Source organism: Thalassophryne amazonica, unplaced genomic scaffold (genome assembly GCF_902500255.1).
Source record: "Thalassophryne amazonica unplaced genomic scaffold, fThaAma1.1, whole genome shotgun sequence".
In the NCBI taxonomy this organism is placed as follows: domain Eukaryota; kingdom Metazoa; phylum Chordata; class Actinopteri; order Batrachoidiformes; family Batrachoididae; genus Thalassophryne; species Thalassophryne amazonica.
The window spans coordinates 6,100-31,176 of record NW_022986538.1 but is presented as its reverse complement, the minus strand read 5'-3'; the positions used below and the strand labels follow the sequence as shown (position 1 = coordinate 31,176).

The 25,077-nt window shown below is 41.8% G+C and overlaps 1 long non-coding RNA gene across 1 annotated transcript; it reads left to right on the top strand.

Annotated features, from left to right (window-relative positions):
* Positions 1-439: 439 nt before the first annotated feature.
* On the top strand, positions 440-25,044 carry LOC117506277. Its single transcript, XR_004559419.1, has 3 exons — positions 440-450; positions 2,957-2,961; positions 24,906-25,044. It is a non-coding gene; the product is annotated as an uncharacterized LOC117506277 (long non-coding RNA).
* Positions 25,045-25,077: the final 33 nt, after the last annotated feature.

Genomic DNA, 25,077 nt, shown 5'->3' with positions numbered 1-25,077 from the left:
CAATACACAAGGGTCAAGATTAGGTTTCTTAAGTAATGGTTTAATCACTGCAGATTTGAAACATTTAGGAACAGATTCAGAAGTTAATGAGAGATTAATCATTTCCAGCACAGTCGGGTGAGGTTTTAATAAAGGTGGCACAATCTTGTCAAGTGTAGTTTTGAGCACAGAGTTTAAACTATCCACAAGGCTGGCTACTGATTGGTCATTTTCCAAACATGAAGCTAAGATATCAGGCAGTCTAGCTTCAAGTTTAGTCATAGTTGAGGAGTTGATGTGTCACCACAGTGATAAATAAGGTTGTTGTTCCACTAAACATGGCAGCATAACTGTAAACCTAATAAGTGAGTGATCAGAGACCACTGATGCAAGAGGCATGATGTCAATATTCGTGACAGAAATACCACATGCGAGAATCAAATCCAGGTTATTTTTACTAATGTGCATCAAGTCCTGAATGCATTGCTGAAATCCTAATGCATCCACAATTTCCATAAATGATTCGCAGAGGGGATCAGAAGGCTTATTTATATGAATGTTAAAGTCACCAATGATCAGAATGTTATCTACACTAGTTGACAAGTTAGAGATGAATGCACCAAATTCATCTAAGAATTCAGAATATGGGCCAGGAGGCCTATATACAGTGACAAAGTAATATGGCTGATTTTTATTCTTCTGACCTTGGCAATATGTAGCATCGTGGGCAGAGCGGAGAATCAGATGTTCAAATGAGTTATATTTGTGACCCTCAACAGCAAATAAGCTAAACCTAGATTTATAAATAAGAGCAACATCCCATCTTGCTTCGCATCAAGAGGGACATGACTAAATGTGAATGCCGGTGGGTAGGCCTCATTTAAGGGGAGGACAGCTGTAGGTTTAAGCCAGGTTTCACATAACCCAATCATATCTAAGTGATGATCCATAATTAGATCATTAATCAACAATGATTTTGAAGACAGTGATCTTATGTTAATGAGACCCAGACTAAGGACCTCTGTGAGGTTTGACAGTTGGACTGTTTGGGTTTAGGGGTGGTTCCAGAGTAGCATATGTAAGATCCCTGGAAGTAAGTAGGTCTGAGACATTCCACGCGCATTGTAGGTAGCAGACATGAAATCTTTGATATTGCTGGAACAGCCAACAGGCCAGCCTCAATTTCAACATCATCCAATGTAGTAATGGGTATTAAGTTTACAAAGCATATCCCTCTATGATTTTTATGGACACATCTACGGAAACAGGCCACAGTCTGAACTTGTTGAATTTCCCTCCCTGGCACATAAACTGCACTATCACCATAGTGGATTTTCTGCACTAATTTCCCTGCTAAGATAATGGATTCCACACCCATATTTGCAGGGTCTCTCATCATTTGCTCCATAGCCTGCTGTAAAATCCTCATGTTACCCTCCATGTAGAGCTCTATCTATGTTCGCAGACATGATGGCAGCACCTTCTCTGGTAGGGTGAAGGCCATCTGGCATCAGCAAACCACGGTGGCCGCAGAACAAAGGCCAGTTATCAATAAAACTAAAGCCTTACCATCTACAAAATTCAAATTCCTCAAACTTTATTTGTCCCCAAGGGGCAATTCAAATGCCAAGAGCAGCAATATTTCAAACAACCAACAACAGCAAAAAATGAATGAATACACAAAAATAAAATAATCCCACAATAAATAAATACCAATCCAAATTATAAGTGCTTCAGAAGTAAAATAATTAAATCATAAGCAAATCATTAGGGGATTGCAAACAAAATTCACTCCTGCCAGGGAAAAAAGAGAAGGCTTAAGAGGAGTTAAAGAGGTGAACAGCCCTGGGAACAAATGTCACTCTTCTCCTCTGTGTCTTGCACCCAGGGCACCGAAGTCAGCACCCTGAGGAGGGCCACCAAATGCAGTGTATAGAGCATGTGATGGATCCTGTATAATTTTTTTGCAGCTCAGACCTAATCTCCTGATTGTGAAAGATCACTGCCTTACTGATGCTAATGATGTGGTGGGATTGAATATAATTTCACATCTCAGAAAAAAAAATGGACAATCACCCTGTTGCTTCTATGACCAGCGACTCCTCCCAACAACAGGCATGGACTATGGCTTTTAAAATCTGCTTGAGACAGGCACAGTTTGTGGACTCCGTTGGGACAATTGGATTTGTGAGGACAATTATAATCGTCATCCCATCCAAATTCCACCTCAAAGTGAAGTCTTGCTGTTGGGCCGAACCAAAGGGGGAATTAATGGAAAGGACTATCAGTGCTTGGTGGAACTGATGGAGGTGGGTGGACTTTTAATTGCAAGTTCATTGTCAACTGTTCAGTGTGGACGAGTTTCAATGAAAGTCAGAAACCTGAATAATTTGCCAATATACCTGTATCGACATCAGTTGTTGGCAAAACCTTGTGAAGTTAAGTCTGCAGACATAATCCCAGAGAACAATGTAACCTTGACCCATGTCAGGGCAAATAGTCAGAGTGAGTACAAATAAGAATAAAGTGTGTGCTGAACCTAATGTTGTCCCTAATTTGAATGATGTCGACCTGTGTGCAGAAGAGAAAGATTGATTGCAAGGCCCTTCTCTGCAAACAGTCGTCTTTGCAATAAATGAGGATTATGGGCAAACGACAACAGTGCAGCATGTGATTCCAACAGTAGACACACCATCCATCAGAGAACGCTACCGCCAAATTCCACCACAAATATATCAAGAGGTGAAGGCCTTGATCCAAGGCATGATGGACTCCGAGATTATTGTGCCTAGCAATAGTCCATGGGCAGCCCCCATAGTGTTGGTACGCAAGGATGGGAGTCTCCGATTTTGTGTGGATATTGAATGCAGTCACGCACAGAGATGCTTATCCACTTCCCTGTATAGAGGAGTCCTTAGCTGCTTGGGGAAAGCAGAATTTTTTACAACATTGGACTTTGCCAGTGGATACTGGCAAGTGCAGGTTGCTCCTAGTGACAGAGAAAAGACTGCTTTTGTTACTCCAGTGGGGCTGTATGAGTTTACAAGAATGCCCTTCGGATTGTCCAATGCACCTGCGACTTTCCAATGACTAATGCACACCTGTCTTGGAGACCAAAATTTACAATCTGTCCTGATTTATTTGGATGACGTGATAATATACTCCCCCAACTTCGACTCTCATCTCACCCACTTGGACTATGTTGTGGAAAAACATGGAACACACGGCCTGAAACTGAGACCAGAGAAATGTCGTTTCCTGAAAAAAAAGTTCAGTATCTAGGACATCTAGCGTCTGCTTCAGGAATTTCCCCCAATCCTGAAAAAGTAAAATGCATTAAAGAGTGGCCTGTCTCTGAAACAGTCAAACAACTTCAGTCATTCCTGGGTCTGGATGACTACTATTGTTGTTTTGTTAAAGACTTCGCAAAGATTGCCAGCCCTTTGAACCATCTATTAATAGGAATTAGCCCTAAAAATTCTAAACATTCTGGAAAACAACTCTTGACTGACTGGGATGAATCTTGGACAGAGGCTTTTAGGATTTTGAAAGATTCACTCACGTCAGCACCCATTCTGGCATATGCTGATTTTAACTTACCTTTTGTCTTATACACCGATTCCAGTAGCCGGGGCTCGGGAGCCGTGCTGTGTCGAATACAGGATGGAAAGGTGCTGCCAGGCTGAGTGGAGGTTCCCCTGAGTGAAATTTTTCTGCACCTTGTTTTTATATTTCAGCTTGGCAGATTTTATGGCATGCTTAACTACCTTCTTGACCTCCTTCTTTTCAATCTCTGAACCAGTGATTTTCTTAAGGATTTCCTTCAGTTCCTTACTAATCCAAGGTTTGTTGTTAGGGAAGATGATGACTGTTTTAGAGGGGATGATATTGTCCACACAAAAGTTGATACATGATGACACAGTATCCAATACCCCATCCCCATAGAGACGGTGCCTGCTCCCAGACCACCAATAACCAGTAAAAATCTATTTAAGTATAAAAATTCAAAAAGAAAAAATAATATAGCACTTCAACTGCACCACAGACTAAAACAGTTAAATGTGGTCTATTAAACATTAGGTCTCTCTCTTCTAAGTCCCTGTTGGTAAATGATATAATAATTGATCAACATATTGATTTATTCTGCCTTACAGAAACCTGGTTACAGCAGAATGATTATGTTAGTTTAAATGAGGCAACACCCCCGAGTCACACTAACTGCCAGAACGCTCATAGCACGGGCCGAGGCGGAGGATTAGCAGCAATCTTCCATTCCAGCTTATTAATTAATCAAAAACCCAGACAGAGCTTTAATTCATTTGAAAGCTTGACTCTTAGTCTTGTCCATCCAAATTGGAAGTCCCAAAAAACAGTTTTATTTGTTATTATGTATCGTCCACCTGGTCGTTACTGTGAGTTTCTCTGTGAATTTTCAGAACTTTTGTCTGACTTAGTGCTTAGCTCAGATAAGATAATTATAGTGGGCGATTTTAACATCCACACAGATGCTGAGAATGACAGCCTCAACACTGCATTTAATCTATTATTAGACTCAACTGGCTTTGCTCAAAATGTAAATGAGCCCACCACTTTAAGCATACTTTAGATCTTGTTCTGACTTATGATATGGAAATTGAAGACTTAAGAGTATTCCCTGAAAACCCCCTTCTGTCTGATCATTTCTTAATAACATTTACATTTACTTTAATCTACCCAGCAGTGGGGAATAAGTTTCATTACAGTAGAAGTCTTTCAGAAAGCGCTGTAACTAGGTTTAAGGATATGATTCCTTCTTTATCTTCTCCAATGCCATATACCAACACAGGGCAGAGTAGCTACCTAAACTCTGTGAGTGAGATAGATTATCTCGTCAATAATTTTATATCCTCATTGAGGACAACTTTGGATGCTGTAGCTCCTCTGAAAAAGAGAGCTTTAAATCAGAAGTGCCTGACTCCGTGGTATAACTCACAAACACACAGCTTAAAGCAGATAACCCGTAAGTTGGAGAGGAAATGGTGTCTCACTAATTTAGAAAATCTTCACTTAGCCTGGAAAAAAGAGTCTGTTGCTCTATAAAAAAGCCCTCCGTAAAGCTAGGACATCTTTCTACTCATCACTAATTGAAGAAAATAAGAACAACCCCAGGTTTCTTTTCAGCACTGTAGCCAGGCTGACAAAGAGTCAGAGCTCTATTGAGCTGAGTATTCCATTAACTTTAACTAGTAATGACTTCATGACTTTCTTTGCTAACAAAATTTTAACTATAGGTTACCAGCCTATAGCAGTCTGCCTCTCGGTAGGAGGGGTCTGGTTAGGTTTAAAACTCCAGCTTTTAACAGCTCCAGGAAGAAACCTGTTAAAAGGGAGTTTTTCCTTCCCACTGTAGCCAAGTGCTTGCTCACAGGGGGTCGTTTTGACCGTTGGGGTTTTGCATAATTATTGTATGGCCTTGCCTTACAATATAAAGCGCCTTGGGGCAACTGTTTGTTGTGATTTGGCGCTATATAAATAAAATTCATTTGATTTGATATCCACTTGCTCCTCCAAGTCCTTAGAAGGGACCAGGAGGCTGTTCCAATCTGTGGACTCCAAGCAACCCTGCAACGCAAGGATGCTGTCACGAGTCCACTGCTTGATGTTTTTAATAACGTTCTTTACCCTCCTTATGACAGGTACAGTGGGGAAAATAAGTATTTGACCCCCTGTGATTTTTGCAGGTTTTCCCACCTACAAAGAATGTAGAGGTCTGTAATTTTTATCATAGGTCCACTTCAACTGTGAGAGACAGAATCTAAAAAAAAATCCAGAAAATCACATTATATGATTTTTAAATAATTAATTCATTTGCATTTTATTGCATAAAATAAGTATTTGACCACCTACCAACCAGCAAGAATTCTGTCTCTCACAGACCTGTTAATTTGTCTTTAAGAAGCCCTCTTATTCTACACTCTTTACCTGTATTAATTGCACCTGTTTGAACTTGTTACCTGTATAAAAGACACCTGTTCACATACTCAATCAATCACACTCCAACCTGTCCACCATAGCCAAGACCAAAGAGCTGTCTAAGGACACCAGGGACAAAACTGTAGACCTGCACAAGGCTGGGATGGACTACAGGACAACAGGCAAGCAGCTTGGTAGAAGACAACAACTGTTATGATTATTTATTAGAAAGTGGAAGAAACACAAGATGACTGTCAATCTCCCTCAGTCTGGGATTCCATGCAAGATCTCACTTTGTGGGGTAAAGATGATTCTGAGAAAGCTCAGAACTACACAGGAGGACCTGGTTAATGACCTGAAGAGAGCTGGGACCACAGTCACAAAGATTACATTAGTAACACATGATGCTGTCATGGTTTAAAATCCTGCAGGGCAGCAAGGTCCCCCTGCTCAAGCCAGCACATGTCCAGGCCTGTTTGAAGTTCACCAGTGACCAACTGGATGATTCAGAGGTAGAAGGTAGAGGTAGAGGAGGTAGAAGGCAACTGTGGTGTGGGGCGTGGAGTGGGCACACTGGAAGTGGAAGGCGGCTGTTGCAACATGAATTCAAAGTCATATGTCTCTGTGTCGTTCTCATCATTGGTATGTATGTTGATTTCGTTGTTTCGTTGATTCAGTGTTGGGTTGGCTCTCACTGCGGTATTGTATCACTTCCTGTTCCGGAGCACAGCGGTGTTTTGCTGTATCTGTTAATTTTGGCTCTCTGTTGGGACTGTTTACACAGAGACTGCTACCTGCTGCTTTGGACTTTGAACTAATAGTCTTTTTCAAGACTTTTTTACTTTTTTACCTTTTTATTTTTTTTTTTTTTTTTTTTTTTTTTTTTTTTTTTTTTTTTTTTTTTTTTTTACTTTTTTACTTGACTCTACTGGTGGTCGGCTCTCACTGCGGTATTGTATCACTTCTTGTTCCGGAGCACAGCGGTGTTTTTCTGTATCTGTTAGCTGTTTGATCTGCGCAGTTAGATTGATCTAGTTATCTAGATTACGATTTGTTTCCCAGTGTAATCTTTACGTGCCTTAACTAAAGCACTCCTTCTGCTGAATCACCTCTAAATTATTTACACATTATTCGCTTTGCGTGTTTTTAGGAATCCGCTAGCTTAGCGTAGCTACTAGCTCTTAGCCGATTTAGCATGGCGGCTTCTCCTGTCTCTCCCGCACTTTTCTGCTCTGGGTGTGAAATGTTTAGTTATTCCTCGGCCTCCTTTAGCAGTAATGGTACTTGTAATAAGTGTAGCTTATTCGTAGCTTTGGAGGCCAGGCTGGGCGAATTGGAGACTCGGCTCCGCACCGTGGAAAATTCTACAGCTAGCAAGGCCCCTGTAGTCGGTGCGGACCAAGGTAGCTTAGCCGCCGTTAGTTCCCCCCTGGCAGATCCCGAGCAGCCGGGAAAGCAGGCCGACTGGGTGACTGTGAGGAGGAAGCGTAGCCCTAAACAGAAGCCCCGTGTACACCGCCAACCCGTTCACATCTTTAACCGTTTTTCCCCACTCGACGATACACCCGCCGAGGATCAAACTCTGGTTATTGGCGACTCTGTTTTGAGAAATGTGAAGTTAGCGACACCAGCAACCATAGTCAATTGTCTTCCGGGGGCCAGAGCAGGCGACATTGAAGGAAATTTGAAACTGCTGGCTAAGGCTAAGCGTAAATTTGGTAAGATTGTAATTCACGTCGGCAGTAATGACACCCGGTTACGCCAATCGGAGGTCACTAAAATTAACATTGAATCGGTGTGTAACTTTGCAAAAACAATGTCGGACTCTGTAGTTTTCTCTGGGCCCCTCCCCAATCAGACCGGGAGTGACATGTTTAGCCGCATGTTCTCCTTGAATTGCTGGCTGTCTGAGTGGTGTCCAAAAAATGAGGTGGGCTTCATAGATAATTGGCAAAGCTTCTGGGGAAAACCTGGTCTTGTTAGGAGAGACGGCAGCCATCCCACTTTGGATGGAGCAGCTCTCATTTCTAGAAATCTGGCCAATTTTCTTAAATCCTCCAAACCGTGACTATCCAGGGTTGGGACCAGGAAGCAGAGTTGTAGTCTTACACACCTCTCTGCAGCTTCTCTCCCCCTGCCATCCCCTCATTACCCCATCCCCGTAGAGACGGTGCCTGCTCCCAGACTACCAATAACCAGCAAAAATCTATTTAAGCATAAAAATTCAAAAAGAAAAAATAATATAGCACCTTCAACTGCACCACAGACTAAAACAGTTAAATGTGGTCTATTAAACATTAGGTCTCTCTCTTCTAAGTCCCTGTTGGTAAATGATATAATAATTGATCAACATATTGATTTATTCTGCCTAACAGAAACCTGGTTACAGCAGGATGAATATGTTAGTTTAAATGAGTCAACACCCCCGAGTCACACTAACTGTCAGAATGCTCGTAGCACGGGCCGGGGTGGAGGATTAGCAGCAATCTTCCATTCCAGCTTATTAATTAATCCAAAACCCAGACAGAGCTTTAATTCATTTGAAAGCTTGTCTCTTAGTCTTGTCCATCCAAATTGGAAGTCCCAAAAACCAGTTTTATTTGTTATTATCTATCGTCCACCTGGTCGTTACTGTGAGTTTCTCTGTGAATTTTCAGACCTTTTGTCTGACTTAGTGCTTAGCTCAGATAAGATAATTATAGTGGGCGATTTTAACATCCACACAGATGCTGAGAATGACAGCCTCAACACTGCATTTAATCTATTATTAGACTCTATTGGCTTTGCTCAAAAAGTAAATGAGTCCACCCACCACTTTAATCATATCTTAGATCTTGTTCTGACTTATGGTATGGAAATAGAAGACTTAACAGTATTCCCTGATAACTCCCTTCTGTCTGATCATTTCTTAATAACATTTACATTTACTCTGATGGACTACCCAGCAGTGGGGAATAAGTTTCATTACACTAGAAGTCTTTCAGAAAGCGCTGTAACTAGGTTTAAGGATATGATTCCTTCTTTATGTTCTCTAATGCCATATACCAACACAGTGCAGAGTAGCTACCTAAACTCTGTAAGGGAGATAGAGTATCTCGTCAATAGTTTTACATCCTCATTGAAGACAACTTTGGATGCTGTAGCTCCTCTGAAAAAGAGAGCTTTAAATCAGAAGTGTCTGACTCCGTGGTATAACTCACAAACTCGTAGCTTAAAGCAGATAACCCGTAAGTTGGAGAGGAAATGGCGTCTCACTAATTTAGAAGATCTTCACTTAGCCTGGAAAAAGAGTCTGTTGCTCTATAAAAAAGCCCTTCGTAAAGCTAGGACATCTTTCTACTCATCACTAATTGAAGAAAATAAGAACAACCCCAGGTTTCTTTTCAGCACTGTAGCCAGGCTGACAAAGAGTCAGAGCTCTATTGAGCTGAGTATTCCATTAACTTTAACTAGTAATGACTTCATGACTTTCTTTGCTAACAAAATTTTAACTATTAGAGAAAAAATTACTCATAACCATCCCAAAGACGTATCGTTATCTTTGGCTGCTTTCAGTGATGCCGGTATTTGGTTAGACTCTTTCTCTCCGATTGTTCTGTCTGAGTTATTTTCATTAGTTACTTCATCCAAACCATCAACATGTTTATTAGACCCCATTCCTACCAGGCTGCTCAAGGAAGCCCTACCATTATTTAATGCTTCGATCTTAAATATGATCAATCTATCTTTGTTAGTTGGCTATGTACCACAGGCTTTTAAGGTGGCAGTAATTAAACCATTACTTAAAAAGCCATCACTTGACCCAGCTATCTTAGCTAATTATAGGCCAATCTCCAACCTTCCTTTTCTCTCAAAAATTCTTGAAAGGGTAGTTGTAAAACAGCTAACTGATCATCTGCAGAGGAATGGTCTATTTGAAGAGTTTCAGTCAGGTTTTAGAATTCATCATAGTACAGAAACAGCATTAGTGAAGGTTACAAATGATCTTCTTATGGCCTCGGACAGTGGACTCATCTCTGTGCTTGTTCTGTTAGATCTCAGTGCTGCTTTTGATACTGTTGACCATAAAATTTTATTACAGAGATTAGAGCATGCCATAGGTATTAAAGGCACTGCGCTGCGGTGGTTTGAATCATATTTGTCTAATAGATTACAATTTGTTCATGTAAATGGGGAATCTTCTTCACAGACTAAAGTTAATTATGGAGTTCCACAAGGTTCTGTGCTAGGACCAATTTTATTCACTTTATACATGCTTCCCTTAGGCAGTATTATTAGACGGTATTGCTTAAATTTTCATTGTTACGCAGATGATACCCAGCTTTATCTATCCATGAAGCCAGAGGACACACACCAATTAGCTAAACTGCAGGATTGTCTTACAGACATAAAGACATGGATGACCTCTAATTTCCTGCTTTTAAACTCAGATAAAACTGAAGTTATTGTACTTGGCCCCACAAATCTTAGAAACATGGTGTCTAACCAGATCCTTACTCTGGATGGCATTACCCTGACCTCTAGTAATACTGTGAGAAATCTTGGAGTCATTTTTGATCAGGATATGTCATTCAAAGTGCATATTAAACAAATATGTAGGACTGCTTTTTTGCATTTACGCAATATCTCTAAAATCAGAAAGGTCTTGTCTCAGAGTGATGCTGAAAAACTAATTCATGCATTTATTTCCTCTAGGCTGGACTATTGTAATTCATTATTATCAGGTTGTCCTAAAAGTTCCCTAAAAAGCCTTCAGTTAATTCAAAATGCTGCAGCTAGAGTACTGACGGGGACTAGAAGGAGAGAGCATATCTCACCCATATTGGCCTCTCTTCATTGGCTTCCTGTTAATTCTAGAATAGAATTTAAAATTCTTCTTCTTACTTATAAGGTTTTGAATAATCAGGTCCCATCTTATCTTAGGGACCTCGTAGTACCATATTACCCCAATAGAGCGCTTCGCTCTCAGACTGCAGGCTTACTTGTAGTTCCTAGGGTTTGTAAGAGTAGAATGGGAGGCAGAGCCTTCAGCTTTCAGGCTCCTCTCCTGTGGAACCAGCTCCCAATTCAGATCAGGGAGACAGACACCCTCTCTACTTTTAAGATTAGGCTTAAAACTTTCCTTTTTGCTAAAGCTTATAGTTAGGGCTGGATCAGGTGACCCTGAACCATCCCTTAGTTATGCTGCTATAGACGTAGACTGCTGGGGGGTTCCCATGATGCACTGTTTCTTTTTCTTTTTGCTCTGTATGCACCACTCTGCATTTAATCATTAGTGATCGATCTCTGCTCCCCTCCACAGCATGTCTTTTTCCTGGTTCTCTCCCTCAGCCCCAACCAGTCCCAGCAGAAGACTGCCCCTCCCTGAGCCTGGTTCTGCTGGAGGTTTCTTCCTGTTAAAAGGGAGTTTTTCCTTCCCACTGTAGCCAAGTGCTTGCTCACAGGGGGTCGTTTTGACCGTTGGGGTTTTACATAATTATTGTATGGCCTTGCCTTACAATATAAAGCGCCTTGGGGCAACTGTTTGTTGTGATTTGGCGCTATATAAAAAAAATTGATTGATTGATTGATTGATCTGATGAATATTCTGCAGTATCAACATGTGAGCCAACTGTGACTTCATCATCAGACGAGGAGATGAGGTCCACAAGCTCTGTGTTGTGTTGACGGTCTTGGGCATAGCTGTGGTCAATGACTGAGGAGAAATCTGTCTGCATTAGGTAAGGCTGGGTGGCTAAGTGTGCCGCCTTCAACATGATCATGAACTAACAGGTCACCATCTTCTGATGAATCATCATCTGTCTGTTGATTAGAATGATCTTTATCACTTTCATTGTCACTTGACTCCAGGAGTTCTGTATCATTGTTTCCTGCTTCTGATTCAGATGCGTCTGTAGGACTTGGCTGTGTTTTGTGAAAAGTAGCAATATAAAATGGAAACCTGGACACACATGTAGTGTCATAGAAAACACAGATGGTAATATCCTCCTCAGTGATTCTATTTTGCTTATAATCCCAGAGCTCAAATCTAAAATCACTTTCCTTTTATTTTCTTAAACTCCCCCTTCTCAAAATGAATCCACCCTATTTCAGTTTTGCGATGGCTCGCTTTACTTCGCTTTTTGGCAGGACCAGTGCGTTCATTGTGCTGTAGTGTTCCTTTATTTTTATTGGCAGCAGTTTCTGTTCTCTGTTGAAGTTTTGACCTCAGTTTTTCAAAAAGTCCAGTCTTCCTCCTCTCAAGAGATGTTTGACCTTTGCAAAAGTTTCTCAATGCCAGATGATCCCCATATGATGGAATATAATTAGCCAGATCGTTGTCCTCCATAAGACAAATGACATGGATGTCAATCTGTGGAAGTAAAGGACATAACATCAGTTAACAGATTAGTCACAAAAACGTTAATTAGGATGACACATGGCAATGACTGCTTATAAATATTTAGTGTGTGTATTACTGGTACCTTTTCATTCTCCAGATGGTTAAAAACCTCCTCTGGACACCACGTTCTAGCAAAAAATCAGAGACTGTCAAGACTCTGCCCTTTGCTGTAAAAAGACACCACAATATCAATCAACAACCTTAAATCATACATGGTTTGCATTATCTGACCTAATGACACAGACCAATATAACTAAAAATATAAATATAGAAAAATAATTTTAAAAACTTGTTCATTTACAGTAGTTGCTTTAGCCTATTAAGTTTTATTAATTTTTAATAACCTGCTAGTAAATGTAAAGGATATTGAGCCTATGCAACTTAAAAGCATACATAAAAAATACATTCAACGCTAGCTACATCAACTTAATCATTTGATAAATATCCAAATCAGCATCCAGGGAGCTGTTACCTGCATTTGCATAAACTGCAAGCACAGGCATTATGGCATTATAATGAGAGATAATGAGAAATAATTATTTCTCTTATCTCTCAGACATTAAATATTGAAACTGCTGCCCATCTCTTAATTCTTTTTGACGGTAAAAACGTACATGATGAAGTCATTGTTCCGTCTCATTCCATCACTAAGGCACCAATAGACTGCATTTGCATGTGCATTTATGTACCTGTAGTTTTACGTGTTCTAATCTCGCATTGTCTTTTTCTCGCAAATGTACATTTTTATAATGTCACAAATTTGCATGTTATTTCTCATAAATTTGCATGTTTATTCTCGTATATTTGTGACTTACTTCTCACAAATTTGCTTCTTTTTTTCTCACATATTTGCATGTTTAGAATCTCGAAAATGTGCGTTTAATTGTCAAATTTGCTACTTTTTTCTTGCAGATTTGCATGTTTTTAATCTCGCAAATTTGTGTGTTATTTCTCGTAAATTTGCACGTATATTCTCGTACATTTGTGACTTTAAACTCGAAAATATAATCTCCATTTTTTTTCCTGTCTTTGAATGGCCCTAATACGCTGTTGTACAAAAACGTTTGTAAACAAACATTTTTACAATGACGTATTAGTACGATGGCGTATTAGGGCCACTCAAAGACAGGAAACAAAATGTAGATTATATTTTCAAGTTTAAAGTCACAAATATACGAGAATAAACATGCAAATTTACAAGAAATAACACGCAAATTTGCCAGATTACATTTTCGAGTTTAAAGTCACAAATATACAAGAATAAACATGCAAATTTACGAGAAATAACACGCAAATTTGCCAGATTAAAAACATGCAAATCTGCAAGAAAAAAGTAGCAAATTTGCCACAATTAAATACGCAAATTTTTGAGTTTATAAACATGCAAATATGTGAGGAAAAAATAAGCAAATTTGCGAGAAGTAAGTCACAAATATACGAGAATAAACATGCACCCCACACAAGTGCCTTCTACCTCCAGTGTGCCCACTCCACGCCCCACACAAGTGCCTTCTACCTCCAGTGTGCCCACTCCACGCCCCACACAAGTGCCTTCGACCTCCAGTGTTCCCACTCCACACCCCACACCACAAGTGCCTTCTACCTCCAGTGTTCCCACTCCACACCCCACACAAGTGCCTTCTACCTCCAGTGTGCCCACTCCACGCCCCACACAAGTGCCTTCTACCTCCAGTGTGCCCACTCCACGCCCCACACAAGTGCCTTCTACCTCCAGTGTGCCCACTCCACACCCCACACCACAAGTGCCTTCTACCTCCAGTGTGCCCACTCCACACCCCACACCACAAGTGCCTTCTACCTCCAGTGTTCCCACTCCACACCCCACACCACAAGTGCCTTCTACCTCCAGTGTTCCCACTCCACACCCCACACAAGTGCCTTCTACCTCCAGTGTGCCCACTCCACGCCCCACACAAGTGCCTTCTACCTCCAGTGTGCCCACTCCACGCCCCACACAAGTGCCTTCTACCTCCAGTGTGCCCACTCCACACCCCACACCACAAGTGCCTTCTACCTCCAGTGTTCCCACTCCATGCCCCACACCACAAGTGCCTTCTACCTCCAGTGTGCCCACTCCACACCCCACACCACAAGTGCCTTCTACCTCCAGTGTTCCCACTCCATGCCCCACACCACAAGTGCCTTCTACCTCCAGTGTGCCCACTCCACGCCCCACACCACAAGTGCCTTCTACCTCCAGTGTTCCCACTCCATGCCCCACACCACAAGTGCCTTCTACCTCCAGTGTGCCCACTCCACACCCCACACCACAAGTGCCTTCTACCTCCAGTGTTCCCACTCCATGCCCCACACCACAAGTGCCTTCTACCTCCAGTGTGCCTACTCCACACCCCACACAAGTGCCTTCTACCTCCAGTGTGCCTACTCCACACCCCACACAAGTGCCTTCTACCTCCAGTGTGCCTACTCCACACCCCACACAAGTGCCTTCTACCTCCAGTGTGCCCACTCCACACCCCACACAAGTGCCTTCTACCACCAGTGTGCCGACTCCACACCCCACACCACAAGTGCCTTCTACCTCCAGTGTGCCCACTCCACGCCCCACACCACAAGTGCCTTCTACCTCCAGTGTGCCCACTCCACGCCCCACACCACAAGTGCCTTCTACCTCCAGTGTGCCCACTCCACGCCCCACACAAGTGCCTTCTACCTCCAGTGTGCCGACTCCACGCCCCACACCACAAGTGCCTTCTACCTCCAGTGTGCCTACTCCACACCCCACTCAAGTGCCTTCTACCTCCAGTGTGCCCACTCCACGCCCCACACCACAAGTGCCTTCTACCACCAGTGTGCCTACTCCACACCCCACACAAGTGCCTTCTACCTCCAGTGTGCCCACTCCACACCCCACACCACAAGTGCCTTCTACCACCAGTGTGCCCACTCCACGCCCCACACAAGTGCCTTCTACCTCCAGTGTGCCCACTCCACGCCCCACACAAGTGCCTTCTACCTCCAGTGTGCCCACTCCATGCCCCACACCACAAGTGCCTTCTACCTCCAGTGTGCATACTCCACACCCCACACAAGTGCCTTCTACCTCCAGTGTGCCCACTCCACGCCCCACACCACAAGTGCCTTCTACCACCAGTGTGCCCACTCCACACCCCACACCACAGGTGCCTTCTACCTCCAGTGTTCCCACTCCACGCCCCACACCACAAGTGCCTTCTACGTCCAGTGTGCCCACTCCACGCCCCACACCACAGGTGCCTTCTACCTCCAGTGTGCCCACTCCACGCCCCACACCACAGGTGCCTTCTACCTCCAGTGTGCCCACACCACACCCCACACCACAGGTGCCTTCTACCTCCAGTGTGCCCACACCACACTCCACACCACAGGTGCCTTCTACCTCCAGTGTGCCCACTCCTCATTCTACAAAGCTCTCGATTTACCCATCGATCTATGTTCCGATCCTCACCTATGGTCATGAGATTTGGCTCATGACCGAAAAAATGAGATTGCGAGTACAAGCGGCCGAGATGAGTTTCCTCCGCAGGGTGGCTGGGCGCTCCCTTAGAGATAGGGTGAGGAGCTCGGTCATTCGGGAGGAGCTCGGAGTCGAGCCCCTGCTCCTCCACGTTGAAAGGAGTCAGTTGAGGTGGCTCGGGCATCTTTTCCGGATGCCCGCTGGACACCTCGCTGGAGAGGTGTTCCGGGCACGTCCCTCTGGGAGGAGGCCCCGGGGAAGACCCAGAACACGCTGGAGGAACTACATCTCTCGGCTGTAGATCATCATAGTACAGAAACAGCATTAGTGAAGGTTACAAATGATCTTCTTATGGCCTCGGACAGTGGACTCATCTCTGTGCTTGTTCTGTTAGACCTCAGTGCTGCTTTTGATACTGTTGACCATAAAATTTTATTACAGAGATTAGAGCATGCCATAGGTATTAAAGGCACTGCGCTGCGGTGGTTTGAATCATATTTGTCTAATAGATTACAATTTGTTCATGTAAATGGGGAATCTTCTTCACAGACTAAAGTTAATTATGGAGTTCCACAAGGTTCTGTGCTAGGACCAATTTTATTCACTTTATACATGCTTCCCTTAGGCAGTATTATTAGACGGCATTGCTTAAATTTTCATTGTTACGCAGATGATACCCAGCTTTATCTATCCATGAAGCCAGAGGACACACACCAATTAGCTAAACTGCAGGATTGTCTTACAGACATAAAGACATGGATGACCTCTAATTTCCTGCTTTTAAACTCAGATAAATCTGCATGTTCTGTATTGATGGAAGACAAAAGTTGTTCATTCACTCACAAGTTTGATGCCACTAATTGCACAAAAGCAGCTTCAAAAGCATCATTTTTAAACCAGGTTCACGAAATGTGAACAAAAAGCCGTAATATCATTTATGTCTGAAGAAGTGTGAGACAGCAGAGAAATATGTTTTCAGATCTCAAAAACATGATGTGACTGGTGAAAACTAACAATAGATTCAGATTCAGCCCCCAAATGACCCAAAATCTGATAAAAACTTCATGCAAGGAAAATAGTGTAATTAGCACCTTTCACTGGATAGAAACAGATTAAAAAAATAAAAAAAAAAAAACGTTGCAGGGACTGAAAAAAGTCACATGACTGTTGTCCTGTTCTCACGTTGTCGTCCTCTGACTGGACTGGAGCTCCACACGGCGCACTGAGAGTCAACCTCTGGATTATACAATTGATGGAAAAAAGGACATAACTGTGGTGAGTCCACAATGAACTTAATGTACCTACCTATATATTAAAACATTCCACATGTGGTGTTTTCATGACAGGCCTGTCAGGAACACGGCAGCAAAAAAAAAAAAAACATGTACACATGATCCAAACAATGTTCACGTACAGAAACACGGAAAAGGGTTCATTTTATTTAACTGGTTTTGTCTTCCGTGGTGATGGTTTTTAGTTAGTTAGTACTACAGGTTGTCATCATTACTTATCTGACGTGTCTGACATGGCGCGTCCTTTCAGAGACAGACGAGCTTCATGTCCACTTGTCCTGAATTGACACCGGACCTTTCAGAAGCCCAGAATGAACCATCAGCCACAGGAAAAGTAGAAGACAAATCTCTCCACCTGATCGCTCAGATTTGAACAAGCACAAAACTTTCTGATGAACTTGGTGGACATCAGCTGACAAGAAACTAATTTTGCACTTAATAAAATTAACTTTATTCATAAAAATCACCGCACACAGCCCTGGGGCCTCATGTACAAAGTATGCGTATGCACAAAAACCTGTTGTACGCCCGTCTCCATGTCGATGTGCAAATGTATCAAAAGTGACGTGAGCGTGGAAATGTGCAGTGTGTCATGCAAAAATCCATCCTGGCATGCGCACATTTCCATTGTTCCAATGTGGACATGTAAAGGTGATGGTGGGAACTGTTAATTGTGTGAAAACAAGAAGTCACCAGAGTGATGTGCACATCAGAGACACACTGATGAACATTTAACACACCCCACGTGTTTGTAATTATATGGATAGATATAAAAGCATGCGCAAAGTGATGCATAAAATGGCACTAACCTTGCAAATGGTGCAATCTGACGTGAGCATGTATTCAGAGAATGTGATTTACTTCCAAATGAGGATAACTGGCTCATAAACCAATTCCAATGACCAAGGCCACTGTTACTGGAGTTGCGCACAGAACTGAGGCCGGCTCAGAGCACAATACGGCGAGGAGCCAGGGGTTGTCTGTGCCCACAGGCGCTGACCACGCTGGACTTCCTGGCATCAGGGGCATTCCAGTGTGAGCTGGCTGATCAGTCAGGAATGTGCCAGTCAACCTTAAGCGGAGCTGCAATCATCCAACTGTCATCAGGTACATTCCAACATTAAAGCTCAATCTGCAGCAAGAGCCGGTTTCCTGAATGTAATTGAACCCGTTAACTGCATCTTAGATCTTGTTCTGACTTATGGTATGGAAATAGAAGACTTAACAGTACTCCCTGAAAACTCCCTTCTGTCTGATCATTTCTTAATAACATTTACATTTACTCTGATGGACTACCCAGCAGTGGGGAATAAGTTTCATTACACTAGAAGTCTTTCAGAAAGCGCTGTAACTAGGTTTAAGGATATGATTCCTTCTTTATGTTCTCTAATGCCATATACCAACACAGTGCAGAGTAGCTACCTAAACTCTGTAAGTGAGATAGAGTATCAATCAATCAATCAATCAATTTTTTTTATATAGCGCCAAATCACAACAAACAGTTGCCCCAAGGCGCTTTATATTGTAAGGCAAGGCCATACAATAATTATGTAAAACCCCAACGGTCAAAACGACCCCCTGTGAGCAAGCACTTGGCTACAGTGGGAAGGAAAAACTCCCTTTTAACAGGAAGAAACCTCCAGCAGAACCAGGCTCAGGGAGGGGCAGTCTTCTGCTGGGACTGGTTGGGGCTGAGGGAGAGAACCAGGAAAAAGACATGCTGTGGAGGGGAGCAGAGATCGATCACTAATGATTAAATGCAGAGTGGTGCATACAGAGCAAAAAGAAAAAGAAACAGTGCATCATGGGAACCCCCCAGCAGTCTACGTCTATAGCAGCATAACTAAGGGATGGTTCAGGGTCACCTGATCCAGCCCTAACTATAAGCTTTAGCAAAAAGGAAAGTTTTAAGCCTAATCTTAAAAGTAGAGAGGGTGTCTGTCTCCCTGATCTGAATTGGGAGCTGGTTCCACAGGAGAGGAGCCTGAAAGCTGAAGGCTCTGCCTCCCATTCTACTCTTACAAACCCTAGGAACTACAAGTAAGCCTGCAGTCTGAGAGCGAAGCGCTCTATTGGGGTAATATGGTACTACGAGGTCCCTAAGATAAGATGGGACCTGATTATTCAAATCCTTATAAGTAAGAAGAAGAATTTTAAATTCTATTCTAGAATTAACAGGAAGCCAATGAAGAGAGGCCAATATGGGTGAGATATGCTCTCTCCTTCTAGTCCCCGTCAGTACTCTAGCTGCAGCATTTTGAATTAACTGAAGGCTTTTTAGGGAACTTTTAGGACAACCTGATAATAATGAATTACAATAGTCCAGCCTAGAGGAAATAAATGCATGAATTAGTTTTTCAGCATCACTCTGAGACAAGACCTTTCTGATTTTAGAGATATTGCGTAAATGCAAAAAAGCAGTCCTACATATTTGTTTAATATGCACTTTGAATGACATATCCTGATCAAAAATGAGTCCAAGATTTCTCACAGTATTACTAGAGGTCAGGGTAATGCCATCCAGAGTAAGGATCTGGTTAGACACCATGTTTCTAAGATTTGTGGGGCCAAGTACAATAACTTCAGTTTTATCTGAGTTTAAAAGCAGGAAATTAGAGGTCATCCATGTCTTTATGTCTGTAAGACAATCCTGCAGTTTAGCTAATTGGTGTGTGTCCTCTGGCTTCATGGATAGATAAAGCTGGGTATCATCTGCGTAACAATGAAAATTTAAGCAATACCGTCTAATAATACTGCCTAAGGGAAGCATGTATAAAGTGAATAAAATTGGTCCTAGCACAGAACCTTGTGGAACTCCATAATTAACTTTAGTCTGTGAAGAAGATTCCCCATTTACATGAACAAATTGTAATCTATTAGACAAATATGATTCAAACCACCGCAGCGCAGTGCCTTTAATACCTATGGCATGCTCTAATCTCTGTAATAAAATTTTATGGTCAACAGTATCAAAAGCAGCACTGAGATCTAACAGAACAAGCACAGAGATGAGTCCACTGTCCGAGGCCATAAGAAGATCATTTGTAACCTTCACTAATGCTGTTTCTGTACTATGATGAATTCTAAAACCTGACTGAAACTCTTCAAATAGACCATTCCTCTGCAGATGATCAGTTAGCTGTTTTACAACTACCCTTTCAAGAATTTTTGAGAGAAAAGGAAGGTTGGAGATTGGCCTATAATTAGCTAAGATAGCTGGGTCAAGTGATGGCTTTTTAAGTAATGGTTTAATTACTGCCACCTTAAAAGCCTGTGGTACATAGCCAACTAACAAAGATAGATTGATCATATTTAAGATCGAAGCATTAAATAATGGTAGGGCTTCCTTGAGCAGCCTGGTAGGAATGGGGTCTAATAAACATGTTGATGGTTTGGATGAAGTAACTAATGAGAATAACTCAGACAGAACAATCGGAGAGAAAGAGTCTAACCAAATACCGGCATCACTGAAAGCAGCCAAAGATAACGATACGTCTTTGGGATGGTTATGAGTAATTTTTTCTCTAATAGTTAAAATTTTGTTAGCAAAGAAAGTCATGAAGTCATTACTAGTTAAAGTTAATGGAATACTCAGCTCAATAGAGCTCTGACTCTTTGTCAGCCTGGCTACAGTGCTGAAAAGAAACCTGGGGTTGTTCTTATTTTCTTCAATTAGTGATGAGTAGAAAGATGTCCTAGCTTTACGAAGGGCTTTTTTATAGAGCAACAGACTCTTTTTCCAGGCTAAGTGAAGATCTTCTAAATTAGTGAGACGCCATTTCCTCTCCAACTTACGGGTTATCTGCTTTAAGCTACGAGTTTGTGAGTTATACCACGGAGTCAGACACTTCTGATTTAAAGCTCTCTTTTTCAGAGGAGCTACAGCATCCAAAGTTGTCTTCAATGAGGATGTAAAACTATTGACGAGATACTCTATCTCCCTTACAGAGTTTAGGTAGCTACTCTGCACTGTGTTGGTATATGGCATTAGAGAACATAAAGAAGGAATCATATCCTTAAACCTAGTTACAGCGCTTTCTGAAAGACTTCTAGTGTAATGAAACTTATTCCCCACTGCTGGGTAGTCCATCAGAGTAAATGTAAATGTTATTAAGAAATGATCAGACAGAAGGGAGTTATCAGGGAATACTGTTAAGTCTTCTATTTCCATACCATAAGTCAGAACAAGATCTAAGATATGATTAAAGTGGTGGGTGGACTCATTTACTTTTTGAGCAAAGCCAATAGAGTCTAATAATAGATTAAATGCAGTGTTGAGGCTGTCATTCTCAGCATCTGTGTGGATGTTAAAATCGCCCACTATAATTATCTTATCTGAGCTAAGCACTAAGTCAGACAAAAGGTCTGAAAATTCACAGAGAAACTCACAGTAACGACCAGGTGGACGATAGATAATAACAAATAAAACTGGTTTTTGGGACTTCCAATTTGGATGGACAAGACTAAGAGACAAGCTTTCAAATGAATTAAAGCTCTGTCTGGGTTTTGGATTAATTAATAAGCTGGAATGGAAGATTGCTGCTAATCCTCCACCCCGGCCCGTGCTACGAGCATTCTCGTCAATAGTTTTACATCCTCATTGAAGACAACTTTGGATGCTGAAAGAGAGCTTTAAATCAGAAGTGCCTGACTCCGTGGTATAACTCACAAACTCGTAGCTTAAAGCAGATAACCCGTAAGTTGGAGAGGAAATGGCGTCTCACTAATTTAGAAGATCTTCACTTAGCCTGGAAAAAGAGTCTGTTGCTCTATAAAAAAGCCCTCCGTAAAGCTAGGACATCTTTCTACTCATCACTAATTGAAGAAAATAAGAACAACCCCAGGTTTCTTTTCAGCACTGTAGCCAGGCTGACAAAGAGTCAGAGCTCTATTGAGCTGAGTATTCCATTAACTTTAACTAGTAATGACTTCATGACTTTCTTTGCTAATAAAATTTTAACTATTAGAGAAAAAATGACTCATAACCATCCCAAAGACGTATCGTTATCTTTGGCTGCTTTCAGTGATGCCGGTATTTGGTTAGACTCTTTCTCTCCGATTGTTCTGTCTGAGTTATTTTCATTAGTTACTTCATCCAAACCATCAACATGTTTATTAGACCCCAGCTATCTTAGCTAATTATAGGCCAATCTCCAACCTTCCTTTTCTCTCAAAAATTCTTGAAAGGGTAGTTGTAAAACAGCTAACTGATCATCTGCAGAGGAATGGTCTATTTGAAGAGTTTCAGTCAGGTTTTAGAATTCATCATAGTACAGAAACAGCATTAGTGAAGGTTACAAATGATCTTCTTATGGCCTCGGACAGTGGACTCATCTCTGTGCTTGTTCTGTTAGACCTCAGTGCTGCTTTTGATACTGTTGACCATAAAATTTTATTACAGAGATTAGAGCATGCCATAGGTATTAAAGGCACTGCGCTGCGGTGGTTTGAATCATATTTGTCTAATAGATTACAATTTGTTCATGTAAATGGGGAATCGTCTTCACAGACTAAAGTTAATTATGGAGTTCCACAAGGTTCTGTGCTAGGACCAATTTTATTCACTTTATACATGCTTCCCTTAGGCAGTATTATTAGACGGTATTGCTTAAATTTTCATTGTTACGCAGATGATACCCAGCTTTATCTATCCATGAAGCCAGAGGGCACACACCAATTAGCTAAACTGCAGGATTGTCTTACAGACATAAAGAAATGGATGACCTCTAATTTCCTGCTTTTAAACTCAGATAAAACTGAAGTTATTGTACTTGGCCCCACAAATCTTAGAAACATGGTGTCTAACCAGATCCTTACTCTGGATGGCATTACCCTGACCTCTAGTAATACTGTGAGAAATCTTGGAGTCATTTTTGATCAGGATATGTCATTCAAAGCGCATATTAAACAAATATGTAGGACTGCTTTTTTGCATTTACGCAATATCTCTAAAATCAGAAAGGTCTTGTCTCAGAGTGATGCTGAAAAACTAATTCATGCATTTATTTCCTCTAGGCTGGACTATTGTAATTCATTATTATCAGGTTGTCCTAAAAGTTCCCTAAAAAGCCTTCAGTTAATTCAAAATGCTGCAGCTAGAGTACTGACGGGGACTAGAAGGAGAGAGCATATCTCACCCATATTGGCCTCTCTTCATTGGCTTCCTGTTAATTCTAGAATAGAATTTAAAATTCTTCTTCTTATAAGGTTTTGAATAATCAGGTCCCATCTTATCTTAGGGACCTCATAGTACCATATCACCCCAATAGAGCGCTTCGCTCTCAGACTGCAGGCTTACTTGTAGTTCCTAGGGTTTGTAAGAGTAGAATGGGAGGCAGAGCCTTCAGCTTTCAGGCTCCTCTCCTGTGGAACCAGCTCCCAATTCAGATCAGGGAGACAGACACCCTCTCTACTTTTAAGATTAGGCTTAAAACTTTCCTTTTTGCTAAAGCTTATAGTTAGGGCTAGATCAGGTGACCCTGAACCATCCCTTAGTTATGCTGCTATAGACGTAGACTGCTGGGGGGTTCCCATGATGCACTGTTTCTTTCTCTTTTTGCTCTGTATACACCACTCTGCATTTAATCATTAGTGATTGATCTCTGCTCCCCTCCACAGCATGTCTTTTTCCTGGTTCTCTCCCTCAGCCCCAACCAGTCTCAGCAGAAGACTGCCCCTCCCTGAGCCTGGTTCTGCTGGAGGTTTCTTCCTGTTAAAAGGGAGTTTTTCCTTCCCACTGTAGCCAAGTGCTTGCTCACAGGGGGTCGTTTTGACCGTTGGGGTTTTACATAATTATTGTATGGCCTTGCCTTACAATATAAAGCGCCTTGGGGCAACTGTTTGTTGTGATTTGGCGCTATATAGAAAAAAATTGATTGATTGATTGATAAATGTTGCTATAAAGGCACCGTCACATGATGAATTTGTTTCTGTAGGAAACACTGTCATTCCATCAATGTTCAAATCATATGTGCAGGCTGCACAGTGCGCGATGGGGCTGGGGTGGGGGGTTAAATAGTTTATTTGTGTAATTGTTCTGAACAAAAAGGAGCACGGACACATTTCTGTATGTGTGCATTCAAATATGTTATTATTACTATTAATGTCTTTTTATTTTTGCTTGATGTTGAGCTGCAGAGCTTCTTAACAGACTTCCTGTGTTCAGGATTTGTCAATAAAAATGTGACTAAAATGTGATGTCACACTGTCAGCGGAGGTGCGCCTCACCTTTTTAACATCTGTGTGTGTGTGTGCTGTTCCGTGTCTCGGGCGCACACACGCGTAGGTATATGGATTCATACCTACGCACACTTTCATACATCTGAATATATTTGTGCTTATGCCAGATTCAGGGTTTTGGCGAACACCAACTTTTAGTAGAAAGTCCATGTTAGTCTTTGTACATGAGGCACCTGGTCTTTTTGTGCCGGTTGGCTGTGATACTGAAATGATATCACTCTTTTTATTCCTGAGTTCACGTTCAATCTCATGTCACTCTGTCATGCGCCAGTGGACAATCTGCTGTTGCTGTGGTGAAAACGCTGTCATCTTTGCCTGCCTGTTGGCCAGTCATGGGGTGCTCTGTGTGGGGGTTTTTTGTGGTCTGCGTGGCATTTGTGCCTCTTCCGGGCTTGGCGACTCTCCAACGGAAATCAGGTGCAGCTTCATACTTCACACTAATACAGCAGATAACTGTAAGAATTGTTCAAATCAAGTTACAAGCACCAAAGTTTGACTGTTTATACCTTTTGGTACATATTGTAGAAAAATAACATTAGCCATTTGAATTTTCAATAGGGGGCCAAGTAGGGGTCAATGGAAGAACTGCATAGGGGTCAAAAAATGTTCCAATCATATTGAAAGCTACAACACATTATGTGTTTGATCACAAAGATTACAAAAAGGTATAGTTTGGACTATCTGTGACTGAATGATCTGGAGTTATGGGGTAAAAACAGCAAGAATGGTAACAAAGGTCAGTTTCAGTTTGTACA